The sequence below is a fragment of the Solanum tuberosum genome, unplaced genomic scaffold (genome assembly GCF_000226075.1).
Source record: "Solanum tuberosum cultivar DM 1-3 516 R44 unplaced genomic scaffold, SolTub_3.0 scf00495, whole genome shotgun sequence".
Classification (NCBI taxonomy): domain Eukaryota; kingdom Viridiplantae; phylum Streptophyta; class Magnoliopsida; order Solanales; family Solanaceae; genus Solanum; species Solanum tuberosum.
In genome coordinates, this window is record NW_006239426.1 from 327,091 (window position 1) to 350,581 (window position 23,491).

General features: G+C 35.7%; 1 pseudogene; it reads right to left on the reverse strand.

Moving 5' to 3' along the window:
- Positions 1-4,265: 4,265 nt before the first annotated feature.
- Positions 4,266-20,115, reverse strand: LOC102584152 (putative pentatricopeptide repeat-containing protein At1g74580; annotated as a pseudogene).
- Positions 20,116-23,491: the final 3,376 nt, after the last annotated feature.

Sequence of the window (23,491 nt, forward strand, 5' to 3'; positions counted from 1 at the left end):
GGTCCGTGCTGGTCGACCGTAGTTTGTGTCATAGGCTGGGTAAGGGAAGTCTCGATCCACGGACATAGACCACGGACCGTGGTCTGATCTACGGACCGTGGGTCTGTCCGTGAGTCGGGACTTAGCCAATTTTCTGAGCTGGTTTGGGGAGGGGTTGCAGTGGTGAACCACGGACCACCAGCACGGGCCGTGGTCTGACCTACGATCCGTGGATGGTGACCGTAAGTTGCACCTGTAACTTCTCGAAATCTGTATTTTTGGTCTATTTTGAATACGGGGTGTTACAGGGGCCCTATCCCAACCAAGCTTTACTACTCTTAGAGGCTTTCAGACTAGTGTGTTGGGTTGTATACCCGCGTTATCGACAATGTTTGACTTGTTTGTTAGTTGACCAAGGTTTGATGGTTCTTTGGTGCATTAACTTGATATATAGCGTTTACATTTTTCTAGATATCATGGTGGCCTGAAATATCCAAACAGAACTTATCTACCTGCTGGCTACTTCTTTATATGAATTGTTGGGTGTAGTTGTTTCCTTTATATAGTTGTTGATAGGGGCCTTACCGGCGAGGGATTATTTTTAAGATGAGATACATTCATTTTTTTCTTAACTATCTGAGGCTACTATACGCTATTAGCAAATGGTTCAAGAGAGTCGGCCAAGACCTAAGTTTTGGCATTAGGTGCCAATTGCACCCCTTGAGTTTGTCGAGTGACAAATTTGGTATCGTAGGAACATCTATCCAAGGGAATCTTCAAGATGTGTCTTATAAAATCTTGCTTATAAATGTATTGTGCACCACATTCTATGAGCAGGAAGCTCATTGCATGTTAGATTGGTTATCCTTCTTTTGCTCACCTCATGTTATAGAGTTGGGTCTTAAGGCATTACTTTTCGGACTTATATTTGTTTTTTGTATACAGAGAGATGGCTCACACTAGACACACCTCATCTATCCAGGGGCTAGATAAAGTTGTAGGTGAGAGTACCCATAAGGCTCCACTTGAGACAGCTCATTGTGAGACCCATGAGGAGACATCTTCTCAGCCCCATATAGTTTCTCCACCAACTCAAGAGCCTCTGAGGGCTACAGGACCCCCGACACAACCAGAAGTACCACCTCCAGCTCCTCCTATTCAATCTGGTCATGACTTCAAGAGTGCAATGTGTCTGTTAGCACAGTTAGTCGTTGCATTGCGCTAGCCAGTTGCCAGGAGTTGTCGAACCTTTCGAAAGGCCGGGAAGTTTGAGAGTTCGTGACTTTCTAGCCTTGAGTCCTCCAGAGTTTACAGGGAAACATCATAGGGAGGACCCTCAGCATTTTGTCGATCAGTTTCATAGGATCTTCAGGGTCATGCATGACTCAGCGACTGAGCCAGTTGAGGTAGCAGCCTTTCAATTGTGTGATGTTGCAGTATTGTGGTACAAGAGTTTGGAGAGATCCAGGGGAAGATGCACCTCCATCCTCTTGGTATAGTTGTACCGAAGCTTTTATATATCACTATATGCCTTGAGAGATTTGGGATGTCCGAGTAGATCAGTTCTTAAACGTTCAGTAGGGAAGCATGAGTGCCCGGAAGTATGGGCTGATATTTGATTCATTGGCTAGGTATGCACCAGCATTTGTTGATATGATGCATGATAGGGTTCAAAGATTTGTAGGAGGGATTGATTCAAACTATATTGATGCTTGCACTATCGCTGTACTAAATGATAATATGGATATCTCTCAAATTCAGGAATTTGCACAAAGCATAGAAGAGCGTTGACATCAGTAGTATAAGAGGGAGAGGGTTAGGCCCACTAGTTCACATTGACTACTTTCAGGGTGGTCCCAGGCCTCGATATTCTAGTAAGCCACCCAAACCTCCACTACAGAAGTTCCAAGGTATTAGACTTGATCGTCGTGGACAATCAGGTCCAGGTAAGGGTTCCCGAGCATCATGCTCTCAACAATAAAGGAGTTCAAGCTAGGCTAGGTTAGCCATGTCATGTCATGCTACATGCGGTAGGATGCATTTCGGGAGATGTAGGTAGGGTTCCACATGTTAATATTCTTTTGGGCAGGAGGGTCATGTGTGGAGGAACTGCCCGACCATAAGTCAGGGTGGTATGGCTCAACCGACTAGGTCAGGAGTAGGTTCTTCCTCATTAACACATTCTACAAGGCATGGACCTTAGAATTCAGCAGGTAGAGGGAGAGATAGAGGGGAGCATCTAGTTCTTGTAGTGGCCAGAACAGTGCATATGCACTTGCTGACCGACAAGACTAAGAGTCATCACCCGATGTTATGATAGGTACATTGATTGTTTGCTCTTATTGTGTTTATGCTTTGAAAGATCCAGCTCTACCATATCCTATGTTACTCCATTTGTTGGGGGGGAAGTTGTGTATAGCAGTAGAATCATTATATCGACCCTTTATTGTGTCTACACCAATTAGTGAGTTTATTATTGCAAAGAAAGTCTATCTAGGTTGCACAAAAGAAATTATTGACCGTCAAACCTCTTTAGACTATAGACATGGTAGAGTTAGAGATGGTCTATGTCGACGTCATTACGGGTATGGATTGGCTAGCATCCTGTTATGCTAATGTTGAGTGTTGGACAAAGATTTTTAGATTTCATTTTCAAAGAGAGGCACTGCGAGAATGGAAAGGTAATATAGTAGCACCGAAAGGTAGGTTTATTTCCTATCTTAAGGCAGGGAGGATGGTTAGTAAGGGTTGTATTTATCATCTTATCCGAGTTCAAGGTATGGATGCAAAACCACCAATTCTCCAATATATTCCAATGGTTAATGAGTTTCCGTATGTATTTCCAAATGAGCTTCCTGGTATTCCACCAGAATGGGAAATTGATTTTGCTATCGATATGATACCAGGTACACAACCCATATTTGTCCCTCCTTATAGAATGGCTCTTGCTGAGCTAAGGGAGTTGAAGGATTATCTGAAAGATTTGTTGGATAAAGGATTTATCAGGCCTAGTGCTTCACCATGGGGTGCACCAGTATTATTTGTGAGAAAGAAAGATGACTCTCTTAGGAAGTGTATCGATTATCGACAGCTCAACAAGGCGACTATAAATAATAAGTATCCTCATCCAAGGATCAATGACTTGTTTGATTAGCTACAAGGTAGCTAAGTACTTCTCAAAGATTGATTTGAGATCAGGGTATCATTAGGTAAGAGTTTGGGAGAAAAATAGTTTCAAAAATAAGCTTATAGAACTAGATATGGACATTTTAAGTTTTTTGGTACATGTCTTTTGGATTGACCAATGCCCCTGCAATGTTTATAGTCCTGATGAATAGCATATTCAGGTTGTATCTAGACCTGTTTGTGATTGTATTTATTGATGATATTTTTGTTGTATTCACGTTCAAAAGTTGAGCATGCAGATTATTTGTGAGCAGTCCTTCAGGTTCTTCGATATCAGGAACTTTACGCAAAGTTCTCTAAGTGTGAGTTCTGATTGAGCTTTGTGGCTTTCTTAGGTCATATTGTATCAAATGCGGGTATTATGGATAATACACAAAAGATTGAGGTCGTGAAGACTGAGCCTAGACCCACAATTCTAACAGAGGTTCATAGTTTCCTAGGGTTAGATGGGTACTACAGAAGGCTTGTAGAGGGTTTTTCTTCACTTTCAGCACCACTGACAAAGTTGACTCAGAAAATAGTTAAGTTTTGGTGGATTGAGGCTTGCGAGCATAGTTTCCAGGAGCTAAAGGACAAGTTGACATCAGCACCAGTCCTAGCCTTGCCAGAGGGTTCAGAGGGCTATGGAGTGTACTACGACGCTTTGGGTGTTGGGTTAGGATGTGTTTTGATGCAACATGGTAAGGTGATCACATATCACTACAAAAAAAGGGTCGATTTGCGGGAATTAAAATTACAAATAGTGGGGGTTTAGAACCCCCAAAATTTGTTGTTACAGGGGTTTCAAAAACTCCCACTGTTAGGTCTGTGGCTATTAAGTTGTGGAAGTTTTTAAGCAACCCCAGGAATCATTTGCGACAGACGGGGGTTTTAACCTTCGTATCTTTTTTTCATCAAATAATTTTATTTCATTTGCTGGGGTTTATAACCTTCACAAATAAATTTTAGTACTTCATTTTTTTGGGACTATAACCTCCGCAATACTTTTGATGAACTTTTAATATTCAATACTTTAGCATGTCTAAATAGGAGTGAATAAAGAGCAAATTATTATCAACTTTAAGCACAATGAACACATATTTTAAGAGAGAAATCAAAAGTCAATATCCAAAAGATAAATGATAGAACCCCATATACTTCTTCATTGGTCTCTGAATGTTCAATGTCTTCACCAGACATACATACAGTGGTGATGTACTCAAATCCCCCTAAACGACCCCCAAACTTTGATAAGCAAATGTCAACATTGTATGTTCAAAATTCAAGGTTCTATTTAGTAATTCCAGAACAACTTCCGTCTCTAAAACATACAACAACATAAAAGTCAACTTCATTTTGCATCTTCAGTTGCATCACTTCTGTTTAAACAAGTCTATGTTGACACAAGTGGGGTTTTGGATCCACTCATCCATTGCTACACAAGTGTCTGCAGTCACACTGAAACGTTAAACAAAGAACGATTAGGGATGTCCAAATGCATGATATCAAAATGACTCATTAATCAACTACTTGATTGTTCTTAATCTTCTATAACAAAGATCCTATTAAACCATCACTATTTTACATCATGTTGTCCTCCCTATTAGTTTTTCTACAAGGTTCAACACGACAGTATCTCAGGAGACAATATAAGTAGTTACAACACGCCCCTGAGACTGTTGAACAATAATAAACACACAAATTCTGTATAGAGGACAATATTCGAATCTTCGTGTATGTTAATCACTTCTAGGATGAGGCTGTTAGTTTAGGTTTTTACGTTGATCAGAAATCAGCACAATTTGAAAGGCTCTTACGCAGCATTTTAGCAATACTGATACCAAAAGAAGGCATGAGGAAGCACCAGTTAACTCTGTTTTATCCTGTTTCCAGGAGAAGCTGAATGCATAAGACAAAGATTTGCCTAATTTGAGAAGTGATGTCATGAACTCTCAATAGATTAGTGAAATAGCAATGGAAACGTTCTTACAGAATGAAGTACGTGGGAAATGAGTTAATGGAAAGACAAGAGACATTAGCAGGGATCAAAATTCGATCCACCACGAGCTGTTTGGCAACTGCTAGATAAACAGACACATACATGAGAGTATCAGATGTGACATTTACCTAATGCACCACATAATCCAAAGTGTTTAATGTACTGCTGTGGAACTTCTCTTGACCTTTGTACAATATGACACATCCAATGCTGCACATCGAAAATCAAATTTGAACCAAACTCCAAAAGAGAGCACATAAATGAGAAATTAATTCATTTAGCTATCCAAAAGAGATAAAAAACGCTCTGCATCTTCCGAGGATATTAAGGTTGTGGACAAAGGAAAGTCATCCATTTCCGCTATGGAGAAACCCGTAAGTCTCCTAAACTAGTAACGATTGAAATACTACAATAACTAAAGTGAAAAAAACTACACTATCAGATCACTTATATGTATCATATATATCCAAAAGGAAGTCAACTCAAAATTAATAAACCTGATAGCACATGCTCTGTAAGTACCTGAGTTGAAGCAGAGAGAGTATATATGGAAAGAGATTGAAGAGCACTCTTAATTAGCACAATTTGTAAGTACCTGAGTTGATTTGCCGAATCATGTGACCCTCAGCCATTTTCCTAACTTGAAGCATATGCGTCCGACCATGGAATTTACGTGTACTATTGTTTACTGATCAAGTGAGATTTATTACAATATTTATGTTTGACAAAAGTGGATCAAAAAGGCATTCAAAAGTGTGACCTAGTGGTCAATGAAATGGGTTGAGAACCATGAGTCCAACAATGGCCTTATGTGGCTGCAGCTTAAGCCCACTATACTCCTCTACCTGCATAAAACATAAATGTATGTATATATATAACAATATTATTATATTCATAATTAAATTTAACAAGTAAAGTGTATATACATACCATGTTCCTTGTGGTGAATATATGTTTTGTATTAATCCCGGTATAGAGACCACCTAGTACTTCCTCTCCACGACGTTTTATGGCCATTACTATCTATATATGTATAGTAGTACAAATTTATAAGTAGTACAAATTTATAAGCAACGAACTTTGGAAATTCAGCTTAAGATCTTACCGCTGTGGTCCTTTAATGGAGCAGTCCTACCAATAGCAAAACTGAGCCCACTGTGACGAGGAGAAGAATTATTTTCAGAAGATGGTGTTCCCTGCTTGTCCTTGACCGTAAGATCAGGTTGTAATATGTGATCCATATACTTGCAAAAGCTTGTAATCTGGGAATGCACATTTTCTTGGACCTGCTTCTGTTGATCAGCTAGGGAGGCTTTGCCAGCCATGTCAATGATCTCCTCTGCATCAGTTTCAACGGCATCCTTCCCCAGACAATTGTAACTGAAAGGTGAAGTTAATCATGCAAAGTTAAAACTATAAGTTGTGAAACTTAAAGCACAAAAGACATGCAATTTCACCATCATAGGTTTCATAATAGCAATTCATCAGAAAAGAAATTAGTTACAGGTAAGATCCATAGAGGACTATAATTTATTGCTACCCTTTCCCCCTCTAGATTGGTATATATTGCAACTAGTGTTAAAGACTTAAAGCTACAGTTCTCTTAAGAAGAAACAAAAATGAAAATGAGGAATCAGGATTGTTGGGTGATGATTCAAGTAAAATCCTAGCTCTTGAAAGAATTGAAAGAAGCACAACATTCATTAGTACTTCAACCAGTCCCATACATGTCTTTCAACACAGAGAAAAGACCTTACTCAACTCAAAAATAATTAAAACTTCCATCATCAAACAAAAATATGACCTAACCAGGAAAAAAGTACAATATCCTAATAAAACCTCTTTCCTTTCATAAATAATAAGGTAAACTTTCATAACTTCATCTATTTACAATGGAAACCTATTTATGTAACCCCTTACCCTTTGTGTTTCACTTGTTAAAACAAATCTTATAAGGTTGCATATTTATATTTTAAATGAAGAACTGAATAGCCTGCAGAATTGTATTTACATGAAGGAGCCCATCTTGGTTGGTCAAATAGTCATACAGAAAGCTGAATCAAACGGGGATTTACGAGGAATAGTACAAATAATGCAGCCAAACAACTTGGTTCTGCCAATTCTTGGTACAAGCATCAATGATAAAGCTATGTTCTTGGAGTAAATTTCAAAGAGTACAGATAAAACCCAGAGTTGATTGACTTATTTATATCTAAAACGCAATTAAGTTGTAGTTGTCTCACCAATCTATTTACAGGAAACACCAGCGTCTTAGAGAACAACATAACTTTTTTTTAACATAATACTAAGCAAATCTTAAGACTGAATTCGAGCGGCTCACCACAAAGAAGATCTGAGCAGAGAACATCATTTTAGTTAATCTAAACATGGAGCCGAAGCGACAAGCATCTTAAGACTAATCTAGGCATAGAAGAGGAGAATTTAAGAATTAAAATCAGTTATACACCAATAGAGTACACAGATGGTCTCATAATTTATCTAATGGAAACTAAAATCTTTAACCATGACCATCACAAGTATACACTCAACAGTAGGTATTACTACCCATAATCATAGTATAATGAAGAGTTTCAAGAGCAGAGGGATAGGAAAGGAGGATGGAGAGGCAATGCAGGAAAGAATCAGTTAATGAAGTGGAATAAGGTGGGGGTAATCTCTTCCAATCAATTTGAAGCCCTTGGTGACAAAGAAACTGGAGGAGAAGCAACACGAGACGAATCAACTAGCAAACAGCCACCACCAGTCATCCAAAGCATAGGTAGAGGAAATTTTTGGTAAAAACACGCCAAAAGAGAACAAAGGGGAGATGAGTCAACTGGAGTCCAGCAACGTGAAAGGGGCAGAAGCAAGTAAAGAGAAAGGTAGTAACACGAAAACGCCAGACCAATCGCGTGGAAAAGAGAATACACAGATTGTAGAGCGATGAAAAGAGAAGAGAATTAGAAAATACTCCCATTGAGGTGAATAGTGTGGAATCAGCTCAGAGGGTTTATCACAGTATCTCGACAAGAGTTGATGGAGATCAAGAGTTTATTACAACTCCAAAAGAGAGTAATGAGACGAGCGCCAAATCTGATAGAGGAGTCAGAGGAACAAATTCAAAATAGAAGAAATGCAGAGGAGGATGAGGATTTGGAGGAATACATACAACAAATAAGTATAGCTGGAGAATCTCCCAGACACACCAGTAGCTTGAAGAGCAGGGCCATGAAAAAAAGATCTATACTTCCTCTACAAGTTCAAACAAGGAGAAGTAAAGATAAATCTACAAGTTGTGATCAATGAATACAAAAATGTTGTTTTGGAATATTAGATCCGTTAATTCTCAAAATTCATTTGAGCGGTTAATGGAACTTAATAGAAGACATTGTTATTCATGAATAGCTTTTATGGATCCAGTAGAGTTAGTCAGTTAGATCAATACAAAGGCAGGTTAGGAATGAGCAATGCTTTGACAAACTGTTCGAACAAAATATGATTTTTTTGGACGGATATATGGGAAGGACAGATGATTATTGATTCGTATCAACTAATCACAATGAAATTCAGCAATGACAATAAATTGTTACTCATTACAGTAGTGTATGCAAGGTGCAATGCATTGGAGAGGTTGGAACTATGGGAACAACTGGAAGAATTAACTCAAGGAAATCTTTTACCTTGGGTAATAGAAAGGGAATTTAATGTAATCCTCAATGAAGAAGAGAAGCTAGGTGGTTTGGATTTCACTCAACACGGGCAATAGATTTTGCTAGTTGCATCAGTAATTGTGCTCTTTTAGAATTAAAAACTACAGGAAACAAGTTTACCCGGTGGAATGGTAGAATAGAAGAAGCGTGTATTTTCAAAAGATTGGACAGGGTGTTAGTCAATCAGGAATTCATCAATAATTTTCCTTCATCAGAAGTACAACATCTCATCAGATAGGGATCTGATCATGCGCCACTTCATATGAATTGTGAATCTGAGGAGGAACCTATCATAAAGCCTTTCAGGTTTCGTAATTTTTGGGGTAAACATCCTCAATTCAAGGAGCTTATAAGACAAAACTGGAACATAGACTTTGTGGGAAGTCCTTTGTTAAATTCCAGGCAAAATTAAAAAAGATCAAGAAGACACTGGTAACATGGAGCAAAGAAGTGTTTGGGAACATAGAGATGGAGATTCAGCCCACATGTTCAAACAGAGCAGAATTAAATAGGACAGAAGCGGAATTAAAGAAATTATTTAAAATTGAGGAAGAATACTGGAAACAGAAGGCAGGAATGCGGTGGTTTACTGATGGGGACAGAAACACTAGATTCTTTCACTCCTATGTAAAAGGAAGAAGAATGAAGCCGCATATAGAAAAAATCACTACAGAGCAAGGGGTGATACTTGAATCAAATCGGCAAATTGGAAAGGAGGCAGTTGAATTTTTTGCAGAACAGTTTAGGCAACTGGATCAGGAGCATGATCTGGCTATACTAAACCTTATCCCCCAAAATGATATCAGATTATCAGAATAAAGAAATGACTAAATTACCTAGTCATGATGAAGTTAAGAAGGTGGTTTTCATACTAAATGGGGATAGTACTTGTGGATCTGATGGATTTTCCGGTTTATTCTTTCAAAGCTGCTGGGAAATAATAGGAGAGGACATCACCAAATTGGTAAGGGCATTTTTTTTGTGGTCAGGAGCTACCAAAATTTGTATCACATACCAATCCTGTCCTGCTGCCTAAGAAGGAAATGGTGAAAACTTTCACTGACTGGAGACCAATAAGTCTAAGTACTTTCATTAACAAGGTGATCTCTAGAGTGTTGCATGAGAGAATAACTGTTGTACTACCAAACATTATCTCAGAGAATCAGGCAGGTTTTGTGAAGGGAAGAAGTATTACTGAGAATATTCTACTAGCACAAGAGATTATAAGAGACATCAATCTGAGGAACAAGAATGTTAATGTAGTGGTTAAATTAGACATGGCCAAAGCATATGATAGAGTATCATGGATTTTTCTGACCAAGGTATTAAGAAGGTTTGGATTTTCAAAAGTAATTATTGATATGGTTTGGAGGCTGGTCTCAAACAATTGGCACTCCGTACTAATTAACAGACAATCGCATGGTTTCTTCCAGTCCTCGAGAGGAGTCAAGCAGGGTGATCCTCTTTCACCAACATTATTCATCATTGCTGCTGAAGTTTTGTTTAGGGACTTAACAACCTTCATGGAGATGATAGATTTTTGGGTTATGAAATGCCTAAATGGAGTCCAGAAATCAATCACCTATCTTATGCTTATGCTGATGACACAATTTTATTTTGTTCAGGTGATAGAAATTCTATGATCAAAATGATGAAAGTATTGAAGGAGTATGAACCTGATAAACAAAACAAAAAGTTCCTTCTTTCTGCATGATCGAACCCTTTTAATTGTAGCAATCAGATAGCGAAGGTTAACAGGTATCAAGCAAGGAAATTTCCCATTCATATATTTGGGATGTCCAGTTTTTTATGGGAGAAAGAACAAATTTCACTTTGAAGACCTGGTAAGGAAGATAGCCAAAAGGGTCCTCTCGTGGCAAAATAGATTTTTATCCTTTGGAGGAAAGTACACTCTCATAAACTATGTTCTGCAATCAATACCTATATACCTTTTATCGACAATGAATCTCCCTAAGAAGATTATTGAGCGAATTCATCAGATTTTTGCAAAAATTTTCTGGGGCAGTGGTCTTAAAGGTAAGCATTGGGTAGCTTGGGAGGAGATGTGTTATCCAAAAAGGGAAGGAGGGCTAGGATTTAGATCTTTATTTGATGTTTCCAGGGCTTTCTTTGCTAAATTGTGGTGGAATTTCAGAACTACTTCATCACTTTGGAGTAGATATATGTGGAATAAATATTGTAAAAAGTATCATCCTGCAATCACTAGAAACACTGGTGTTTCTCATGTATGGAGGAAAATGGTGGAGGTAAGAGAAGAAATTGAGCATGATATATGGTGGCAAGTAAAATCAGGAAATTCAAGTTTTTGGTTTGATAATTGGACCAAGCAAGGTGCTCTTTATTTCACATAAGGGGAAAGAATTGAGGTGAAAGAATTTCAAAGTGGAGGGGAATGGAATGTCAATAAGCTTCTTGAATGCGTATCACCTAAAATGACTGCTCACATTGTAGAAAATATCAATCCTGGAAAGGAATCGGATATGATTGACAAGGCGTGGTGGATGGGAAATTCAAAGGGAGTATTCACAGCGAAATCAGCATACATAGCATGAGACGTAGCAGGAATGAATTAGAGTGGATGGACCAATTGTGGTTAAAGGGGCTCCCCTTTAAGGTTGTGTTTTTTCTATGGAAAGCTCGGAAGAAAAGAATTTCCACAGACAACGATCTTAAAAGGATGAGGATACAAATAGCTTCTAAAGGCTACTGCTGTGAAAATGGAGAGATGGAGACAATGACACACTTATTTCTAACAGCCCCCATAGCCCAAAAGCTATGGAGGCAGTTTGCTTCATGTGCAGGTATCAACATTGACAGCAACTCATTATGAAATGGTGGGAGCTAAAGACTAATCCAAAACTACACTCAGTACTAATAGTTGTCCCAGCTATTATTATGTGGGAATTATGGAAGAGAAGAAATGCAAGAAGGCATGGAAAGGGAACTTCCTTTAAGAAGATGTACTATCAATGTCAATTGAATGTACATTACCTTATTAAAGTAAAGTTCCCACGGTTGAGGAATATAACACATATCTGGCAGGATATGTTCGATCAACTTAAGGAATATAGGCCTATTCTTCACTATTTGGCTGTGAAGTGGACTCGCCCGCAGGAAGGATGGGTTAAGTGTAATACAGATGGTGCTAGTAAGGGTAATCCAGAGGAAAGTTCATATGGTTTTTGTATAAGAGATAGTAGTGGAAATTTACTATATGCTGAAGCTAAAAGTATTGGAGTTGCAACAAACATGGAGGCTGAAACTATGGCTATATGGAAAGCCTTACAATATTGCATAAATCATGGATTTTCTAATATTCAGCTGGAAACTGACTCATTAAGTTTAAAGCTAATAATTAGAGTTACATGAGAAGTGTCATGGGAGATAGCAGAGAAGATAGAGGAGATCAAAGAGATGATGAATCGGCTAAATGTACAAATTGAGCATACTTTTAGAGAGGCAAATCAACTAGCAGATCACATTTCAAATACAACTATCAATCAAGCAGAATTACAACAATTTCACAGCTTCAATCAATTATCTAGCAAGGGATGGAGAATTATAAGCATGGATAAAAGAGGCATTCCTACCATTAGAATTAAAACAAGAAAGATTACAGTCAATCAGAGTCAAGCATGAGGGGGAACGACATAAAGCCCGGGGGGGTTTCCAAAAACCGAGCTTTTCATTGGGTTTCAGAGACCAAGAGAGCTAAATGAGTAAACTACCTAAAGCCTGTTAAATTTTTACCACATTTTTTAATTCAAAAAAATGAAAGTCACCAGCCCCACCCTGCACCGCCTAAGAACTCACTTACCCAACACACTCATGTTTACATCGGCCAGGCCAATCTCATCCCCACCCCTAGCATTTAAGTGTGCAACCTATATTTAGTTTGCACGGGTATTTTCTAGCACAAGCATGAAAATTCATCTATGCAAACACTTGGTATTTTTTGAAGCACTGAAAGACTTGTTTCTCAAACTTGTACAATGATCAAACAGGCATCCTAGGAAACCAGAATTAGAGAACGATTAAAACTAGACATTTGTTGCTTACATAACTAGATACCTGAGAAGTTATAAAAAACTATATCTGGGGAAACACGTACCAACAGCACAGCCCATAGGATGGCCAAGAAAATTATCTATCGTAAAGTGAGAAATGGTAATCAGTATAGGGATCAGGTGGCCTTTCCCACCTTTCTGATGCACATCTGCGCTTAGGTTGTTAGCTGTATAATCTCTATAGAAGCATCCTGCTAAGACCTCTGTAAAAGTCATCAACAAGGGAAAATCATGAGCCACACCAGAAAACACAAACTGTTATTAATTTTTTGGTAGACAGACCAGAAAATGCCTTTCACTCTCATCATTTCCTCAGTATGTATGATATATTCATTACAACCCCCGGGGTGGGGGGAGGGACATGCATAACATTTCAGGAAGAAACCTCTGAAAGTGATATAGAACACTCATCATGAGATTCTCTACAATATCTAATTATAGAAATGACTTTGATATTATTCTAAAATCCTCAATCTTCTTTACATTTGAAAAATCCTAAGAGTATCTTTTTTTTTTTTGATTTGCACCGGGTGTCCGAGTCTCTTTGAGCCCCCGACTAATCCCCGGGGGTGCCACAGGCCCTCGGCAAGGAGTTTCCCGCAAGTGCACCACGGTTAATTCAGGTTTTACCCAGTCCGATGGCCCTCAGAAATTGTTTGCACCCAGTGGGTTTCGAACTTGAGACCTTGAAAGGGAGCAAACCCCAAGGCTCAAGTCAATTGCCAGCAGGCCAACCCCTGAGGGCTCTAAGAGTATCTTGGGTATGTCCAACCGCCTTTACATTTGAAAAATAACATGAATCAACCACAAGAAGAAAGGGAGTGAAAGAATACTTACAAAGAGCCTCAGAGCTAGAACACACGACTCTAATCCTCGACAAAGAGGAAGCAGACAATTGATTACCAAAAGCAAAAGGAGAAAGAAGCTCAATTTCGGGGTGAACTTAAGGAACATCTGAAATAGAGGAAAAATGATGGAGATGGCAGAAGATCAAATTTGGAAACCCTACAATGTGAATGTAGGACTTTGTTTTTGTTATTGTGATTATTACACTGAATCCAGTCACTTTTGGGCTGGATTTGGACTCTTATTGTTAGGTTTCAAGGGCTGCTTTTGAACAATTTATGTTTGAGCATTCAATAAATGGACCACGAGTCCAAATTGTTTTTAAAAAAATAATCAAAATCCATGGGCCAACTAAATTTCAAAAAGGCTGAATTTAATTTTTCAACCAAAGACATATATATCACCAAGCAACTCAAAAAGAATCCAAAAAATGAAATAAACTTGAATGAATGGTTAATTTGAGGAATATTTCAAAGAATGGCTAATCAAATCAAGATGAATATCCAAAACAGGCGAGAAAATCATCAATGAGAGAAGAACCAGAAATACTCTCCTATCTTTTTGACATATATCTTCTACCAAAATTTTATCAAGCCACATAACTAAATACATTAGATGCCCAAATAAAAACTCACTCGAACCAAGGAAGGGGATAAAAGATGAAGGGAAAACCATGGAATTTGCAGTAGAAAAGACCAGAAGATGCCATGGAAGATGCAAGAGAGAGGGAAAAATTAAAGTCGCATTGAAGAATGTCAAATAAAAGAGATATTAAAGTTACATCAACATGTGCCCCGACTGCAATTTCTATCATGATACTACTTGGAAAGTAGAGAATGATACTACTTGGCAGCAGCATGGCTTCAATTATTGGCATTCCAGAACTGACGCTTTTTTTAAAAATAAAAACAAAATCCCCCAGGGCCAGTTGCCAGACGATTCAAAACTCAGTGGATAATGGACCAATCCCTCTACCCTTCTCCATTTAAATACCAACTTTTATCCGCAGCAAGGTTCAAACTCGTGGTGCATGGTTATCTCATACATCACGGGTTGCACTCTCATCATTGGACCAAAGGTCCGGGGGGTTTCCAAAAACCGAGCTTTTCATTGGGTTTCAGAGACCAAGAGAACTAAATGAGTAAAATACCTAAAGCCTGTTAAATTTTTACCACATTTTTTAATTCAAAAAAATGAAAGTCACCAGCCCCACCCTGCACCGCCTAAGAACTCACTTGCCCAACACACTCATGTTTACATCGGCCAGGCCGATCTCATCCCCACCCTAGCATTTAAGCGTGCAACCTATATTTAGTTTGCACGGGTATTTTCTAGCACAAGCATGAAAATTCATCTATGCAAACACTTGGTATTTTTTGAAGCACTGAAAGACTTGTTTCTCAAACTTGTACAATGATCAAACAGGCATCCTAGGAAACCAGTAATAGAGGACGATGAAAACGAGACATTTGTTGCTTACATAACTAGATACCTGAGAAGTAAAAAAAAAACTATATCTGGGGAAACACGTACCAACAGCACAGCCCATGGGATGGCCAAGAAAATTATCTATCGTAAAGTGAGAAATGGTAATCAGTATAGGGATCAGGTGGCCTTTCCCACCTTTCTGATGCACATCTGCGCTTAGGTTGTTAGCTGTATAATCTCTATAGAAGCATCCTGCTAAGACCTCTGTAAAAGTCATCAACAAGGGAAAATCATGAGCCACACCCAGAAAAACACAAAACCTGTTATAATTTTTTAGTTAGACAGACCAGAAAATGCCTTTCACTCTCATCACTTCCTCAGTATGTATGATATATTCATTACAACCCCCGGGGTGGGGGGAGGGACATGCATAACATTTCAGGAAGAAACCTCTGGAAGTGATATAGAGCATGCATCATGAGATTATCTACAATATCTAATTATAGAAATGACTTTGATATTGTTCTAAAATATTCATTCTTCTTTACAGCATCTGATTATAGATAAAAAGAAATTAATATTTTTATGAAATTTTGGTAAAATTTCCAACAAACCTATATAAGAAGCAGGCTTGAATTTCCCTCTTTTATCAGCTTACATTGCGAACAGAAGGTTCTTTATAGCTGAGTTTTACATTTTTGGATGCTGTAGAAGAAAGAATCATGTTGTTAAATTACCTGATCCTAAGAGTGCTGAGAGCTGCATCCAGGAGACGTCCCTTGGAGAGACTTGGGAAACATTATTGGACGATTGGGCATTAAATCAACTTAATTGAATTAGCCATGAAACATTGCAACTAAACCCACCCTCTCTTCAGAGTCCAATGCTTTCAGCTACTGTCACTGATTTATGCCACTGTTTTTGCACCAATGGCTTGTTCATGACGTCGCAACTACATTGCTCTTGTGACATGACTTTGAAACAGCAAAGTTTCAATCATGTATTGCTAATTATTTCCCTTCTCACAAATTGTGGCTTAATGCTACCTTAGTTTGATTCCCATCAATGCTCAAGTGACCGGAGGTAGAATGTTTCCATGAACAAGATATTGTTGCAAGTTTTCTCTGTGTACAGAAGAAAGAAGCAAAAAAAGTTAAAACAACTATTTCTAGACTTCTTAGCTGTGGGCAGGCCCTCTTATCAGTGCAAATAGTATCTCATTGCGCCAAGTTCGTTAACATGTCAAATTTATAGTTGAATTAACTTCCATTGATCTTCTGAATAAAACAGAATCTTAAACCAGTAGATTAGAGTTTTATTTATCCTTGCACTTTTTCTTTCAGGTGATCTATCAGAAGGTTGGTGAGCGCAATTGGTTCTCTAGGAATAAAGTTGAACACTACCCGTGTTCCCATTCTTCTTCACTTTGAGCATTCTTACTTTGCATTTAAAATTAAAACAATGTAAAAGGTCATCGGATTGCAAAATGCATGTGTCATTCTTTCTCATGCATTGCAGTCCAGAGTAATAACTCAATTTTCCATTTTACTCCCTCAAGCCAAAATAATAGGGAAAATTAATTTTCATTCACTTAATCCTCCATCTTTCAATCATTATTGCATGCAGAATATGTCAGGTGTGTTTTCGAAAATCTTCCGGAAAATTTTCTGAAGGTTTTCTGGAAGAACTTAAGTAAGACTAAACTCAAGGTTTTCTGGAAGAACGTAAGTAGACTAACATGTGTTTAGATAGCTATTTTTGTAAGTTATACTGTGACATTCTGGAAAAGAATCTAGAGAAGTATCTCAGAGAAGATATTAGCCAAATAATTTAAAAAAAAAAAAATTCAGCTGAAATCGGTCAAACACACAATCATTTCACCTGATAGAGTATCTCCGAGATTAGTTTATTCCCCTAATTTTTCATATATCCAACTTTCAACAATATCAACCATTTAATCAGGTCTTTGAAAACAAATATGTCGCCTTTTTCTTCCAGAAATCACAAACACACTTCACTAACATTTTAACCACAAACGGAAAAAAAAAGAAACAGTAAGAGAATCGAAAGAATATTCATTTACCAAACAACTAGCAATCTTACCCAAAAAACACCTTAACCTGTTGAAATTTCACTTGTAAACGGTCCATTTACCAGTTAGCTGTTACCAATTCATTACTAATTGGATAGCTAGTTGAATCACTTTACTTGTTCCACCATGGCCTAACATATTTGTACATTATTAATACAAACTCTTGTATCCAAGCAAAAGTCTTTTTAGTCTGCAGTGTTTATGTGTACTCTAGTATTCGAGAAAAAAGTAATTCTTTAAATAGGACATACCTTCATTGATAATTTCTTCAAAATCTTTTTGTCTCTTATCCCATCGTATAAAAGTTCATAGGCATAATAGGTGATATGATTCTTCTTCAGCAAGTCCTCCACAACAATCTTAGGAGCCGCCACATCCTTTTTATCTGCTTCAAAAATTGTGTGGACCACATCAGGGACAACACCCTTCTGCACCATGAGATGAATGATACCAACTGCATCGAGTAACCTGTTCTTCACACATAGGCAATTGATCACTCGTCCCACTGTTTCTTTTGATGGAAGAAATTCTTTCGAAAAGTTTTCAAGCAAAAACTTGTATCCAAATTCAGTGTTGTCAACCTTGCAGAAACCATCTATCATACAACGGTATGTGTAGTTGTCAGGAGGACAGCCACATTCATTCATCTCAAGAAAAAGCTTCCCTGTCATGTCCATTTTCAGCTTTTTAGCAAATGCACTGATTAATATATTGTATGTTGCAGTAGTATGAGAATATTTATATTGCCATTTCATTCTTTTGAATAGCTCATAAGCTCCATCCAAATCCTCATTCTCACAAAACCCATTTATCAGAGTGCCAAAACTCACTGTATCAGGAATAAGACCCCTGCTTTGAATATCCTCAAGTAATTCTAAAGCTTTCATAAGCTTTCTAGATTTACAGAGGCTCTCAATGAGTATATTATATGTGATTATATTTGGGACACACCCTTTTTGCACCATGACTTTGAAGGTTTCCATCACATCATCAGAAGTTTTAAGCTTGCAAAGTCCATTCAACATTGTGTTATAGGTTATCACATCTGGAACAACATCATGATCCCAGATTGTATTTAGAATCTCGATTGCATCAGCCAATTTTGACTGTTTGCAATAACCATCAATCAAGGTGTTGAAGGTAAAAATATCAGGAAGGATACCTTTGGTCACGGCATCATTCAGGATATTACTAGCATCAGATACACAGCCCATTTTGCACAACCCATTGATGATCAGATTATAAGTCCATATATTAGGCCTGCAACTTTTCTCATGCATTTCAGTAATCAATTTCAATGCTTCTAAGATAAGTCCCTGATGACACATTCCCTTAATTAAGGTATTATAGAGGATTACATTAGACTCCATACCTTTACCTATGGCTTCATTAAATAAACTATTGGCACTGTTGAAGTCACCATCCTGGCATAATCCGTAAATAAGGGAGCAGAAAGTAAACACATCAGGAACAAAACCTTTAAAAACTGCATTATTAAGGATTCTGTCCGCTTTTTGTATCATACCTGATTTGCAATATGCACCAATGATTGTGTTATAGGTGAACGCATCAGGATCGAACCCGCGGTTCACCATTTTATGCAAGTAAAACTCAGCTTCAGCAACCTTTGAGTGTTTGCATAAACCACATATGAGAGTGTTATAAGTGACTACATCAGCATTTAAACCTTCTTTCCTCAAAGCTTCCAACATCCTAGCAGCTTCATGTAGCTGGCCATTCAGAGAAAGACCTTGTATTAAGAGATTACATGTAAACAAATTTGGAAACACCCCTCTTTTCAGAATCTTGTTAAGAAGCCTTTCACTTTCTTGGACGTCCCCCTTTTTACAAAGTGTACATATAAACTTATTAAACGTAGTAACATTAGGAGTTATTCTGAGCCTAAGCATTTCATCAAACAATTCACAAGCCTCAACTCGACAATTCACTTCATAAAATCCAGCAATTACCGTACAGAATGCGACTGCAATAATTCACATCCTTGATCAAGCATGTTATTCAAAAGCCTTAAAGCAACCTGAGGCCGGTTTGTCCTACAAAATGACTTTATCCTAATAGTAAAGGTATATACATCAGGAGAAATACCATTTTCCAGCATTTTCATGTAAACTTTATGGGCTTGTTTAAAATAACCGTGTTGAACCAATATATTCATGATTGTGTTAAACGAATGAACAGACGGGTCACAATTGAAAAAATCCATCTTCTCAAACACATCAACCGCCTGTTGAACTTTCCCCTTCTTTCCATAACCTCTAATAGCAGTAATGCACACCCCTTCTAACAACCTATTATCAATATTCTTCCTGGCTTCTTCAATGACACCTTCCATTGCCTTGAACTCTCCATAATAACTAAGCTTTTCAACAATACATTTGTAGGTAAACAAATTATGGCTAAACCCATGTTCCTTTTTCACTGAATTGAATATTTCTAGTGCCCTTAATGGGTTCTTTTGACATTTTAATACAGCGGCAACATGTTTAGGAAGCACAACAGAACTCATTTGCTTGCTACCAAATCAGTAAAGGTGAAATGCTGCTCAATTCAGGTCTCTGAGTAACTCAATCAATACTCCCATGGAAACCCAATAAACCAATTCAACTCTTTTATACCTTCTTATCACTAACATGAAACCCTACAGGCAGGGAAAAGACAAACAAGAAAAATGTAAATGGTAGAATAGCATTACCTGGGTTTGGTTCGGTGACAAGAGAGAAAGAGGCGAAAATGTTGGCGGCTCAAGGAAGTGCCCGTCGCTAGAGCTTTACTCATCTATTTGGGAGGTCTTTTCGATATAGTTAAGAAAAGATAACTACATATGTTTTACTATCATATAATATACCATAAAAGTTAAGTTTATGCCCCCATAATAACAAACTAATTACGCACATATTCTCTAAAAAAAATCTGCTTTTTATTTTTCTCCTTTATTGATTCCTTTTATTTTTTTGTATTTTGTTTGATTTTTAGATTTTGAAAATCATGTAAACATAAAAATAAACAATCCATGTAATGCTATTTTTTTAAAAAAAAAATATGACAGAATAGATATTTTTAAATAATGAATCACTATTTTATTTTTTTAATAAAAAAGATTTAAAAGCAGTTTTTACAATTAAAAATTAATTTAATTTCCGAATTGGAAAATTAAAAAAACTGAATAATTACAAACAGAAAGCCAAAAACTGAAATATAAGAACACAAATTAATTTTAAAATGAAAAAAATCAAACAATTAAAAAAGACGTTTAGGACTCTTTTTTATAAATAATAAGACGTTTAGGACTCTAAATTAATTACATATAATGGTATTAAATAATAAATAACTATTTTTTAAATGAGTTTAAAACCAATCAGTTCTAAAAAATAGGATTTTTTTTTTTGGGTGCATTTTTAAAATTTTGACTTTATCTTAAATAATTGAGGTTTTTGAATTCAAAACTGATTATAACTTTTATTTACAGTTTTACACTCTGTGTGGATCATTGTTACCCATTGTATTGTATTGTATCGTTACTATACCTACAATGTTTGTTTTGATTGTTACTTAAAATGTATTGTATTATTAAATTCCGTTGTTACGTAACAATGAAAACCCCCATTTTATGGAACAACCAATTTGGTGTGTTCCCATTGTTACTTAATTTCTTTTTCCAATTATATCTTTACATAATATTTCATAATATTATTTTACCCTTTACCTTATATTATTTAATTCTAGTCAAACCTCCTACCCTAAAATAATTAAGGATATTTTAGTAAATTTATAAATTACAATACAATCAAACCAAACAATAAAAATATTATTAAACAACAACAAACAATTCAGTCTAGCCAAGCATTGTATCTACCATACAATACAATCCAATATATTATGAAACAATGGATGATCCAAACAGAGTGTAAAGAGTTTTAACTTTTTTGTTCTTCATTTTCTCTCTCAAAAAATACAAAACACAGTAGTTACGTTCTTTATTTTTATTTTTATGTGATTTTATTTTTGAAAGAGAATCATCGTGAGAAATTTTAATTATGCTTCATGGCTTTCAGGTAACAAATTAAATTATTCTCTTTTTTTCGATGAGTTTATTTCTTTGCACTGTTTCTATAATAAAAATTGAATGAAGAAAATACTCATCATAAATAAGAGGATCTTCATTTGAAGAATCCAAATTCAACATAAGATTGAAGTGAAGGTATATATTAGGAATATATGGAAATGTTGATCAACGTTTTAAATGAATTGACAATATTATACATGAATTTTTTTATGTAATATTTAGTATTATCATTGCATATATTGAAGCCACAATTCCTGAATGAAGAACTCTTTCGTCTATTAGAATTAGAGTTTTAAAAAATCACTTTAAATATAGTTATAGTTTTGCATAAGTAATTGCATTGAAGAATCTTCTTAGCGTAAATTATCACTTAATTCATTAAAGATAAATTAATTAGTAGTTTGAGTTACTAATTTTTTTTATTATTATATTAAAGTGTCTATCTTATTATAATTGTAAATAACTTGATAATTTGTAAAATGTTAATGTAACAGTGATACATACATGCTTGCTACACTTCACTTTGATTAACTCATAACTTATTAAGAAAAAAAAAATGAGAAAGAAAAAAGAGTTCTCATACAAGGGAGAAAATGTACACTTATCAATTAATTAAATATAATTAATTTCTTTTTTTAATAAAGAAAAGAAGTTGCTATTTTAGAAGATAAGTTAGAGTTTTTCACTAAATAAAAATTATTATTTATTTCTTAAAAAAAACGTGTAAAAGAGTGTCATTATTACTTACTTGCGAAATTCACAATAAATGATGTATCCCTCTGAAATGATATATAAGTGATTTTAAATTTAATTAAATAGTAACATGTTAAATTTAAAATTAAAACTTTAAAAACATCCCTAAAACAAATTCAACCATGAATTCAAAATATAAATAACAATTTATTATAATGGACCTGTTAGATATTAATTTAAATTTCCTACATATAATGAAAATTAATTTAGAAATGTTCACGAATTTAAATTTTTATTGAAACATATACCTAAATAGAGGATAAAATAAAAGTAAATGCATGATTTTAATAATTATAGAATAAAATTGAATTTTAAATAATCAAGAAATAATTAAATATAAAGTCTTTCACAATTAAAAATCACACAACTTTTTCAATTTCAAAAGGAAGTTACACACGTTGTTGGAAAAAACTTACCCGTTATGTGATTTAATGAAGTAAAACACATGTTAATTAATTAAGGTTAAGTAAAATGAACTATAAATTTAAACACATGGCATGCATGTATTGGATTGGTGCCGGTGCGGGTAAGTTTTTACCCACGTTGTTTATTTCCACAAAATATGTCTGAGATCCTATACTTTTAAAACCATATTTCTACAAAATATGTCTGAGGTAAAATCGCATTTCTAAAATTCATTTGTTGACATCTACTTAAATTTTAAATTATTGTTAATTGTTTTCCAATTTTACATATAAAGAAAACTTCTAACCAAAAATATTACTACCAAATAATCAACAAAAAAATGACATTTGTAGGGCACGCCTTCGAAAGATTTGTATTTTAAAAAAAAAAAGTTTTTTAAAAAAAAAAAAACAAATGCAATTGTTTTCCCATTAAACTTAAAAATAAAAATAAAAGTTGGATTCTAAGTTGAGAATAAATTTAAAAATAAACAAATTATGTATAGTTTATTAGTTTAGAGTTGATATAGCTATTTTTAATTTGAATTAAGATGTAAATATTTGCAACTATTTAATTAAAAAATAAAAACTTAAATGCATATGTTTTTTTTAAATGGTTAATTAGAATTCTCACACCATCGTAATTTGCCGGGTTTTTTTTAAAAAAAAATAATTAAGAAGAGTTAATTATTTTTTTTGTTAAACTAAAAATAAAAAGAATAGAAAAGAGTCTTATTAACTGTGGTAACATTTTAATTTACAATTCGGTAATTTAAATGATTATTGTGTGTTATGGATAATGCTTATCATTCAATTTTTTTTTTTTTATGTTTCAATTATAGAGAGAATAGGCAAAAGCCCCCCTAATCTATAGCCGGATTTCCAACTACACACTCATATTTCACGGGGGTCCTATTACCCCCCTGAATTATTTTAAAATGAA